Below are 12,580 nucleotides of genomic sequence, written 5' to 3'. Positions count from 1 at the left end.
AATATGTCGTTGGAAAGCTCTTGAAGTTTAATTTCCATCTCAATTGGAATCAGATTAAAATATAATGTAGATAAAAAGATATGGCCTAAATAGTGGGATGGTGTCAGTTTTGGATAGAGTTTCGTCTTCCTTTCATATCATTTTCGTTATAGCTCGAAATTAATATTATAATATATCATTGGAAATATAATTTCAAGATCTATCCAACCATATAATATTTGGATAAAGATTATGAGGCACGAAAATAATATCTGATCCTATTCCATTTCGTACAGAATAAAGACTCTAAAAAAAGAGAAATTTTTATTTAATTTCAAACTCTTTGATCTTATCTTTTCAAAAAGGATAATTAAGATCTTTTAGAAACTCATAGAAGTTTCTAATCAATCCTAATTAGTTTATTAATGAGATTAAACCTTTGGACCCTCCACATGATCACTGGGTCATAGGTAAAAAAGGGTTTGGGCCCAGTTTAGAATTTTGGCCATAACTTCCTCATTATTCCACTACCACAAAATGTTGAAAAAGTAACGCTTAATACAAAACTGTCAAGCTGGATAGGTGTTCTTAAGAATTATACAAAACGCCTAGGATAGATGAACTTTCTATATGTTAAATCATTTAGAACGCATGTCCTAGCTAACTGCTCTATTTGATTATTTTACTATTTTTATAAAAATATGACCTAATAATATAGAATGCCTTCTATAGTTAACTGTTCTATTTGAGGTTAACATAATAAACAAAATAAAGAAAATAATAATAATAATAATAATAATAATAAAAACAGCTAAACCCTACCCACCTCCTTTTCTTCCTCTTCTCTATGCCAGTTACACACCTCTTGTTATTCAATTCCTCTGTCTCTTCGTCAAAAAAAAACAAAATTCTCTATCTCTTCACACTTTCACCAATTCATCTCCAAAATGAAAAATAAAATCTAATGCCCGCAACAATTCTATCAGATCTTTCATCATCGCCGCTTCTCCTTAATCGCACCCATAGTTCTTACTGCTCCTCGTTCATGAACCCAGGTACAAATTCATTAGCTTAATTTTCAATTCTTTAATCTCCCCCATAATTTTTCATTCTTATTTCTGCAATTTTTGACATTTTTGTTTTGATTCGGTCAATAAAAATTTTTTCATAGTGGGGGTAATTTTAATTATATAATTTGGTTTATCTTTACCCACCACTTGAGATTCAAATTTTTAATTTTTTGGGTGTGATAGTTGAAAAAATTTTAGGTAGTTATCAAAATTTTCAAACGACGAAATCGAGAAATCGGTTTTTCACATCTGACATCCATGGTTATCCCATTAATAATGTTGCTCTCTTAGTTGTTTTCCCCCTTTTGAATTACTGATGTATACATGCTTTATTTATTCATAAAGGTGAAATTTTGATATATTTTTTGACAAAATTTTATCGTTTAGATGAATATAATTTTCTTACATTCCTACTTAGTTGTACTGGATGCGTAGGATCCCGCCTCTCAGACTCGCACCAAAACACCATTGATGATTGTACGGTGGAGCTTTTACCTTAATTTAATTTTGTACTCGTAGTTTTTTTTTTTTTTCAAATTTCTTGAAACAGATGTAAATGTTAAACTTTTAATCTAATTGTTCTTTCGTTGTTGGCTTGTTGCAGATTTCATAATAAATAATTATCAAAGTGCTGAAGACTTAAAGTCAAAGGACCTCACCAATTTAATTGAAGAAATTGTAGTTATTTAAGATATTAGAGTTAGGCACTTGGATTTAGGATTATAAACTGTAGTAGCTATGGAGTTAGGTTGGTTTTTAATTTATCATTATGTAAATTGTATTACTTTTATTAATTTAGTTTGAAATGATTTGTTATTCATCAATTTGTAACTTCCAATTCTAATGAATAATTTGGATTTAAGGTTTATTGGATTCGTTTTAGCAATTTATGGTTAACTTATTTGGGTTTATTTTAATTTTTTTTTAATAAAAAAAGTTATGACAAGAGAACTGTCATCTAATATAGGCGTCCTCTTTTTATATGAATATAGAACGCTTTTCAAATGATAAACGTCCCCTTTCCCTCGCTTTGTATTGATTTAACACAATGAAAAGGAAACACTTATCATAGATGGGTGTTTTATATTAGAGAGAATACAAAACACCTCCAAGAGGTGTCTTGTATACCTTATAAGGCACCCTAGTTGAAGTACGCCTCTAAGGCGATCTATATTGTGTATTTTAGGCGTTCTATATCGTCTATTTTGTAGTAGTGTTCATTGGAATTGGACTTATAATATATCGTTGGAAAGGTCTTTTCAAGCCTCAACCAACTACACAATTATTATACCCATATCATGGACCAAACTAAATTGGAATGACTATTTTTATAAATAGAGTACATTTTTGAAAACAGAAAGAAAGATATTTTTAATAAAACCAACTGCATCACAAGACTTTTCACACTTTCACTTCGTTTGATAATCAATGACGTGAAAGATATTCATCACTGGGTTTGGTTTTTGGGGAGACACATTTGGGTGTCTAAAGTATGCTGATGTAGTTGATGGCCTTGGAGGACTTGCTACACATAAGTGACCCTAGTTGGGTGAAGGGAACAGTTAACAATTGGATAAGGAATGTGTTTCCGGTTCAACAGTCAGACACGTGAGTGATTAATGTTAGTCTATATGGTGTTTTACTTAGTTAGGGTGCAAACGGAGGGTCCTGACTTTTTTTACACTGATTCTATTGTTGATTAGGTGTTCATGTGGTGCCCCAATGCTAGCAAGTGTTAAACATTACGCTTGCAGCTTTGACGCAGCGTTGCAACTGGTGAGTCTTCTATGCTTGCTTTGTTTTCTGAACTGGAATCAATTAGTTGTGTTCATATTAATGACTTTGGTAAATCATAGTTTTTCACTCGTTCTATGCACCTTAGATTTTTCAGAACACGATTGCGAAGGCATTTGTTTCTAGCTCCGAGATATTAACATCGATTTCAATGAGGTCAAGGCTAATTTGGAGAGTAATATCCTACTAAAGGAACGCCGAGGCAACAGAAGGACCGGCTCACTAATTAGTTAGTTGCCAACTAGTATCTGTGGTTAATACATATCACCGACTACTAACCAGTGTTTGGCTAATCATATTTTGTTGTTTAACCCTACTCTTATCTTTTGGTTATTTATTTTAAGCCACTCACTCTAATATTTTGGTGATTATGGTGACTGTTTACTTATTTTGAATTAATGTATGTCCTAGGTGCATATGTATTAAAGTTTATGTACTTATTTTAATGAAATCTAGTACGCTATGTATATGTGTTTTATCATTTAAGTGCTTAATTTCAAAATCATCTGAGACATAGTTGAATAAAATTGCAAATACATAGGTCATGTGCACGAAAGGGCACTTGCAGGTGTTTGAGCATAAGTGTAAATACATAATTCATAGATATAAAAGGGCACTTACAGGTCTTTGAGCATAAGTGCAATTACATAATAATTCATGTGCATAAAAAGGGCACTTGCAGGTGTTTGAGCATAAGTGCAAATACATAATTCATGTGCATAATAGGGCACTTGCAGATCTACTAATACTACTACTACTACGACTACTACTACTACTACTAGTTCTACTTAAAACCAATAAATTAGTATTCCCATACTACTGTTGATTCGAAGTTCAGCTAAAATTCAAAACTCGATTCCGAGGTCCAGTTGTAACCTTGTGCTGAGTCGCTGCTTGAGTTGTTTTCGTATAAATTAATAGCATGCTGCAGACGGGTCATATACTCGGTAGGGTAGTCGCTGTATTCAAAAGGCTCACCATCAACAAGAGACAAGTTGGCCATTAGATCAACACCATTTTCTTCGAGCATTTGCCTTCTAAACTGCATCTGTTGTTCACTACCAATCTTTATTGCCTCCATTGGATCATGTTGAGAGAATTGCATCCAAGTAAATGTTGTTTCGATTTCCCCACCGTTCGGTTTTGTAAACTTCCGGCCGAGTAGCATGAGTCCTCATCCATTTCCCTTAAGAATAGCTTCATCCATGGTCAACCACCAACCCTCAAGATCATCAAACAACTCGAAGAAGCGTTTGAGGTGCTCGTGGTACGCTGGGTATGCGTAACACTCTTCCAAGGACCTTCTCAAGGTCCGCAAGTTGAAGCTCAAATAAATCTTAGCTACATCTAGGATAGCAAATAAAACATGAAACAATAGGCTTCCTGGCGGAAGAACCTCGCCCTCCTAATTTTAAACATAGTCAAGTAAGGGTAGTCGTGGTGGAAATCAATATCAGTAACAGGTTCATGAATGCCTCCTTGTGCAGTTGATGACACAGCATCATCATCTTGCTATGCCTAAGCATATACATATCCCTAATGAGACTGTTTCGGTCGTGATAGCCAACAACATTGTTCAACTTCCGAACCTTTCTTAGTAGCCTTCTTCATTAACTCGATATGTATAAAAGAATTTTTCATTGTCCTCCACCATCCTCTTAAAGTAGTCGAACATAACTTTTGCATCTCCCTGTTCAAACACCAATTTCTTCTACTTTGCAACTTCATCATGTAGGTCCTTCCGCTCAAACGACATCTCCTCTAAACTTTCCTTTGCCTTGCCATACTTCTGTATATATTAGCTTAGCCACAGGAACCCCAGCCTTCCGTTCAATAAACAGCTGTCGTACAAGATGAGGATTATCCACCAAAAATTTCATCCGAAATCTAATGTTCTTTGATTTCCCAAGAGAAGGATTATGCCCATCATGTGTCATATGGGCCCTCTGAATAACCCATTGCCCTAACCTATTCACATTATCATATAAATTCACATTGCATTCACATTTCTTCGACTTGCGTTTAGGACACATGTCTTCATCTTCACTGATCTGAGCATCAGAAACCAACCCCGGTTTGGGCTTTTTCCTCTTTCGAACAATCCTCCCATAGCATTCACAAGTCCACCTACAATTATGCTTCATACCTTTTCCAGACTTAGCCCCACTAGCTCTCACAACACCAAATCCCTGCTGCTGCCCATAATTACGAAAGTACTCATCAACCTCTAACATTGAACCAAACACCATTCCTGCTCCAATTCCGCATGCTCTTCAATCTCAACACTAAGTAAGACATTGCTCTTACCTTTCTTTGGAGTCCTGTAAGACTCCTCCCCAACAACAACCTAAATCACACAATTCATACCCCAATCAACAATCTTACCTCATTTTACCATTTTGCGATATGAACATAAAAACCAACCATTTACACAGATTATACAAAAAAGTCCAATAGCAAGTTCAATAACATTTACACATACACAAACACGAAATCTGCCTATGACAAGACCAATTACTCTTCCTCCCACACTGTGAGAATGCGAAACAAAACATATATCGCAATTAACCATAATAAATATCAAATTCTATGTAATAACAACCCAACCCACAAATTTTAACACCCTAATTCAACTCAATTCGAAAGCTAGAAAATTTACACACTTAATCAAACGAATTAGAAAACCCTAATTCGAATTAACCCTCCAACACAGAAACATCTGTCAAATATCTCAAATAGATAGCTTACCTGGTTTAACAACGCCTCCAATGCTGCAGCGTAAGAATCATCGACGTCGTCATCAACAATTGCGGCACCATCAACGACTTCATCAACAATGCTAAGGCCATACTCCCCACCAAGGTACTTTTCAAGGTCTTTAGTTGTTTCCAGATACTCGATCACAATGAACCAAGTACTACCTCTTCCAATTCAACATTAAAATGTATCACCGAGTTCACCGGAAAATATGGCAGGTTCCCCAAATTGAGGAACCTTACCTTTGTTGTTGTTGCGAAATTGGGGAAGAATTTAGAGTAAGGCGAAAAGAAGTCTTGGTGGTGGGGTAAAAGAAGTTTGGTGGGGTTAATTTAGCAAATGCCCCCACATCGTTACAATTTTTACTGTACAATTATATTTTCCCTCCAAATTCCAGCCCCGTTACAATAAAAGTTGCATTTTATTTACAAGAATGCCATGTTATGTATTTCTCTATACATAACTAATTTAACCTCCCTCATTACTTCCTAAGTGATTTATTAGGATTTGATTTATTTAAATAACTAAAAAGTATCTAATAAAAAAATTCATCTGATCTTTAGATATAGGATTTATATATCTAAGATAATCTTGATAGTGTTTAAGATAAGAAATAAAAATTATCCCTTAATTATAATTAAATTATAATTTGTGATGCCTACCATTATGACGCATCCTACAACACAATAAAATTTCAAATCAAGCGTATTTTGTGTCAGTAATTTTGTGTCAATTTTAGGTCATCAATAGCTACGTAATTTTAGTTTAATTTTTAAAATCCATGTTTAAATGTATATTTATGATTATTGCTTACATTGTGTTTATTTGGAATACTTAATGATTATATTTTTATGTTGTGTATACTGAATTTTGTTTTTACATGTAGATCTAATTTAATCAGAGAATTAAATTCGATCGAATATATGATTGGAAAATCAAAGTACGAAGAAGTGCTATATCTTTATAAGTCATTTACATTTATTAAAGTTTTTATAAACCTTTTTAGTTTTTGTTAATTAATTTTATGATTAAAACAAATTTTTTGTGATTTAGGTAGCATAATTAAGTCATCAAATTAACTTTTTTTTTTAATTACATGGTGAGTATGCATGTTCATACCTCAATTAAAGCCAACTTTGTACAATTCCGTCCAAAATTAATTGAAAGAGAAGTTTACTCCATAGGATAGTTTTCAATCGTCACAAATAAGAAGCAATATCGAATACATTTGATTTAATTAATAACAAAATAATGATTTAATTTTCCAAAATACTATTGTTCGGACGATAGGGGACGATGAAAAAAATTCCAATGCATACACTTGATTGTGATTCTATCGAAATATAAGATAAATATTATACATGTTTTTATTTTTTTAAAAACAAATTTAATTTTTTAAAAAACAAAGAATAATGATTTAGGATTTAAATTATTCAAATGATAAAAAATATCTTTCACGTTAAATGTTCTGTCCTATTATGTAACCGATAAAATGTCATATTTATAATTTTTTTTGAAAGTTATTAAATTTACAAATTATTCATATTTTTAAAATTAGTTGTCATAATTAACAACCACAAATAAAATACAAAACAAATAAATAAAGTCGCACTATAAATTATATTACAAAAATGTATACTTTTTTAATAGCCAATAACACTTTAATTGAATTATTTTGTGTTTTTTTGTGTGAAACTATTAAATAGTAAAATAAATCAAATAATTATAGAAAAAACATAGAATCTATACGAAAATATCTTTTCTTGAGATTTATATAAGAAAAAATTGTTCATCGCACGAGCTTTCATCTAGTATATATAAATAAAATAGGCATTTTTGAGAGCATTCGGCGTGCCACATGAGAAATATAATTATTTCGAGCAATAAGAAAAAATATTTGTATATTAGTGATGAGCGTCATTTATGGCGCTCAAAAGAATAAGATTTAGGTTCTTTTTCTCTATTTTCTTTCTTTATTTTCCTATATTTTTCCTAGTTTTATTTGGTTTTCCATTTTTATAACTCATTTTGAGTTTTGTTTAGTTTTTGTGTGTTTTTCATTATTTTATTCCTTAATTCGTAGTTTTAGTTTTATTTCCTTTATATTCTATTTTACTTTATTTATTTTTATTTTATTTATTTTTATTTTATTATGTCCCGATCCTTTCCTCGTGTTTTTTTCTGGTTGTAGGTGTTTTCGGGTCCTTGGTCGATCGAGTTCAACGTCCGAGAATCAAATCAAGTTGCTGCCTTTGAGCCAACCCCTGCTGCCAGCCTAACCTACACCACCCATATCCTATCCTACACCACACCATTTATCTCCCCTGTTCTCCCTTTGCTTCACCAATTCACAACAGCCAACAACACCAATAACAGCAATGCTCCCCTGCTTTCCCCTGCTTCACAACAGCAACGTCAAACCTCGCAACACCACGCAACACCAACCTCCAGCCAGCCACCAATTGTAGCAGCTCCGCTGCACCTCCAAACGCAACACCGCAACCCCCAAAACACCACAGCCACCCATGCAACCCAGCAGCAGCAATGATTCCCGCAAACACCAACACACAACCGCAATTTCCACCAGCAGCCACCTTTATCCCTCACCAATTGCGCCACCTGCTGCACCTTTTACCCCCTCACACACCACCGAAACAACCAACCCAAATCCGCCACCATCACGCCACCAACTGCAGCAACACAACCAGCCACCATCACCGTTTTCAAACCCGCAGCTAGCAACCCCTGCAGCTCCTTTATCTTTCATCAATTTCATTCACCACTCTCGCAACCTCCTTCATTTCCCCCAATTCAATTGAAATTCCCCGAGGACGCGGGTGTGATAGGAGCGGACGCGGGCTCGATGTCACAAATCAGGCAGTAAGTAGCCGCGGTTGTCCCGAGGTCCTCCCGCGGACGCGGTGGCTATGGAGAAGGCGCGGCTTAGACCACCGCGGGCGCGGCTTTATGGGTTCAATTTGAACCGTATCACAAGTTCCTCGCGTGGTATTAATGAAGATCAACGACCTCGATTGATGCTTGATGATAGATGATGAAGATGAGTGGTGTTGATGATGGTCGATGGACGGTGATGATGGTGATGCGCTTCAATGGAGATCAAGCAGCCAATACATCGAAGAAAAAGGGAATTATTTGGGGTCTGATGATTTGGTTTTGGGTGGGGGATTTGTTTTCTTTTTCTTTTCCTTTTATTTTTATTTATTTCTTTTCCTTTTTATTTTATTTCTCTTTTTCTTACTTCTTTTCTTAACTTATTTTCCTTTATTATTTCTATTTTCCTTTTCCTAGTTTAATTATTTTATTTTCCTTCTTTTATTATTTTCTTAGCTTAGTTTAAATACCCATTTTTGGGGATATTTAGGGACCAACTTTTATTCTATTTTCTAGCTTAGCTTAGTTTTCTCTCTCTTAGGGTTGAGAGATTCTCTCTCTAGTTTAGGGTAGCTTAGGAGTAGTTTTAGAGAGAGAAAGTGAAGAATTTCAATGGTGATTGAAAGATTGAAGATGCAAGTGTGACAATTGTGTTTGAGATCTTCTCTATTATCAATGAGCATTTCTAAACTTTATCTCATTTAATTGTTTTGTTTAATTTGATGTTTGTTTGGTTTGATTTTGATATTTGATGTTTGATTAGAGTAATTGTTCTTGATATTTTTGTTGATTCTTTTAGTTGATAGTAGTTTTGATCATGTTTCTTGAGTAGTTTATTTGCTAGGGTTTGGGTAAACATGTGTGATTGATGGATTGAGATTGATTTGGGAATTTGAGTAGTTCTTGTGTTGTGATTAAATTGATTCATAGAGGTTTGCATGTTGCATAAGTTTGATTGGAGTAGCTAACCATGATTGCTAGCATTGATTGCATGATTGAATTGATTGACATGACCACTTGATATCGATTTGATCATAATTAGTTGAGTATTTGATTATGTTTCTTCATATTGTTTAGCACTAGAGAAATCTATGTTAGAAAGTGTGAGGATGATTAGTTGAATGCCCCTAATTGCTCCTACTATTTGTCTTTGCATTGCTTGGATTGCTTGACTCCCTAATTAGCTTGATTATCATGAATGCATGTTGATCCCCACTCCCTAGTGTTTCATTTGTTTGCTTGGCTTAGGAAGTAGAATAGTGTCACCTTTCACCTTAGACTTCGACCTAGCTTAGGCGTAAATTAGAAATACTTGAACATAACCGTTCCTAGTGGTTCGACCATTGACTTACCTCTATACTTGTATTTAGGTAGTTGAGTGATTATAAATTTGTTTGACCGTAGGGAGGATTAGTTCAACGACATAGTTTTCCCCACGTCAAAATGGCGCCGTTGCCGGGGAACGGTGTCTATGTTTGAGTGTTTTTGATTGCTTGAGTCTAGGTCTTTGTTTATGCTTTTCTTTTATTGGATTTCTTTTGTTTGCTTTATATGAAATGGCATGTCTCTCATTTCCTCAATTTGACAATGAGCCCTTTTGTGAATATTTTAATAGACTAGAGGGATTTCTTGATTGTAATTGTTGTAGCCTTTGGCAAGCTTGTGAGATTTGTTATTTTGGTTTGAATGAGCAAACTAGGGAAGGAGTTGAATGCATGTATAATGGTGAATTTAGAGCATTGTCAATTGATGATGCTTGGGATTTCTATGTTTGGTTTGCTAGGGATGTTTATAATAGGGGTAATCATGATCCTAATATTGATATGCAATGTGTTGATTCTTCTAATATTAGCATGATTTCCCATGATTTGTCACGTGATCCCATTAGTGAACCTAGAACACATGATTTCAACTTTATTTCCCTTTTTGTTCATAATGATGAAGTACATGCTCAAGTTGATGCTAATGGTGTGTTTCAATATTCTTCATTATTTACCATGCCTTCTTGTGATGTGCTTCATTCCCTTAATGATGAATCTCATGTTCTTGATTTTGCCCCCACTCCCCAATGTGATGTATATGCTCATGATCTTAATGTTGATTCTTCCAATCTTGGTTGTATTTCTTCTCCTCTTGTTGAACCTCAACCTTCTACATCTTTTGAATCTCTTGTTGATGTATTTGAATCTCAAATTAGGCACATTGAGCTTGATAATGAGTTTGGGCCTAGTAAGGAGATGATTCTTAATTCTATGAGAGGTCAATTAGAGATAATGAAAAAGAATGAGGAGCGTCTTGAGGAGGGAAGGAGAAGAAAAGAAGAGTTAGAAGGCCAATTGTCATCCTTGATGCTTATTTGTGAAAAATCCCAATTTGATGTGTGTGTTAAGGATGATGATGATGATCATTTTGAACAACCAAGAGTGTGTGAGGATCCTATTGTTGAGCATAGGAGTGAAGGAAAGGGAGTTGAGAGTGATGATGATTATGATGATTTTGTGAATCTAAACTCCCCTTCCTTAGTTGATTGTGATGAGTCTCAAGTGTATGAATGTGACTCTGCTATCCATGAGTGTTTGGACTTGTTTGAGGTTATGTCCAATGTGTTTATTGAGAGTCAAATGAAAACCCATAGCCTTCTAAGTAAGTTCATTGATGATGCTTCATGGGAGAGAGATGATTTTGAGTTATATTTGCATCCATTCATGCACGGTTTTGAGGACTTGGGTTTTGAGTTTGTGGAAGGAAAAGTTGTTTATTGTGGTGCAAAGAAGGATGAGGTTGATTCCTTTGGAGTTTTTGAGCTTGAGGGAGATGTCGATTGTGAGAGGACTTCATTTGAGGACTCTATGATTAATTTTCATGCCCTCATTGGCAATGTGAGACCTTGTGTTGAGGGAGTCGCGAACCCTTTGCCTATTTCTCATACCCCTTTTTCTCAAAGGTTTGACCACATCCCCTATTGCCCTATTTTTCTCCCTTCCTTTGTTGATAAGCCTATTGGGGACTCCCTTGTCTATGATGATCTTAATGTCCCTCATTCGTATATTGTTGAGGAAAAGGGTGATGGTGCTACCCAAAAATATTTTAGTGAGGAGGATTTGCCTTTTTCTTTTTCTTTCCATTCTTTTATTCCCCCTCCTCCTTCTTCTTATTTTCTTGTTTTTCTTTTTGATCCCTCTTCTTCTTTCTTTTGGCATCTCCCTTCTCACTTGCGTGCAACGATCTTGTTGCACGTCCTTATCCCGTCATTTGCCTACCTTATATCATATGAAATGTGTAGTAGTGCATTTGACAAGATCTTGCGTGCGTTGAATTATTATTTCCTAGAGCGGTCGAGCTTGGACCTTAAGAAAGCCTTTCTCGGGAAGTAACCCGTGTTTTATTGCTTTCATTTTATTTTCTTTTTAGAATAGATTTTATCTCATGGAAATGCTTGTGTGCCTTTTGCTAGGTACATGACTTGATATACTTTGGTGCTTCAATATGGATTAAGAATCAAGGAAGGTTGACTCCTATTTTTTCTAGCATAAGGAAGGCAAATTCAATACTAGAGGTTGTTAGCCTTGAAAGGGTAAAATTGGGTCATTTGCGGGTATTTACACCCACCTAATATCCGGTAATATCCTTCCTTGCTCTCTCTCTAGTGAATGATGACTTGCTGGACATATGTTGGTTTGATTGGATTGATCTCCTTGTTTTTCCCCTCCCTTGGATTATTTGGTTTATGTTTGAGTGTAATGTCTCATTCAAGCTTGGGGGAGGGTATTCTATCATGTTTGGTGGGATGTTGATTCATATATACTATGCACCTTTGTATATGCTTTTCCATGTTCTTATATTTTGAAAAATTCCAAAAATATTTTTGTTTCTATCAAGGCAAATTTGCAATGTGTTTTGTTTTGTTCTTGTTTTGGACATAATAACATTTGGACTTGTATAATTGAATGCTTTTCTTCCTAAATGGTAACGGTGTGCACGGTTTGAGATTACGTTTGGTTGATTCTAGGATAAAGCATGCTAAGGTAGTTGTCTAGAACTAGGGGGATCATGAAGCCGGATTCTACTTGTTTGTGGCATGTTTGGTA

The 12,580-nt window shown here is 34.9% G+C and overlaps 1 long non-coding RNA gene across 1 annotated transcript; it reads left to right on the top strand.

Annotated features, from left to right (window-relative positions):
• The first annotated feature begins 836 nt into the window (after positions 1–836).
• Positions 837–1,906, top strand: LOC145612590 (uncharacterized). Its single transcript, XR_014106651.1, has 3 exons — positions 837–1,034; positions 1,468–1,526; positions 1,654–1,906. It is a non-coding gene; the product is annotated as an uncharacterized LOC145612590 (long non-coding RNA).
• Positions 1,907–12,580: the final 10,674 nt, after the last annotated feature.

This window comes from Chenopodium album, chromosome 24 (assembly GCF_948465745.1).
Source record: "Chenopodium album chromosome 24, dcCheAlbu1.1, whole genome shotgun sequence".
In the NCBI taxonomy this organism is placed as follows: domain Eukaryota; kingdom Viridiplantae; phylum Streptophyta; class Magnoliopsida; order Caryophyllales; family Amaranthaceae; genus Chenopodium; species Chenopodium album.
Note: the sequence above shows the minus strand (reverse complement) of the source record. Positions and strands in the feature narration are given on the sequence as shown.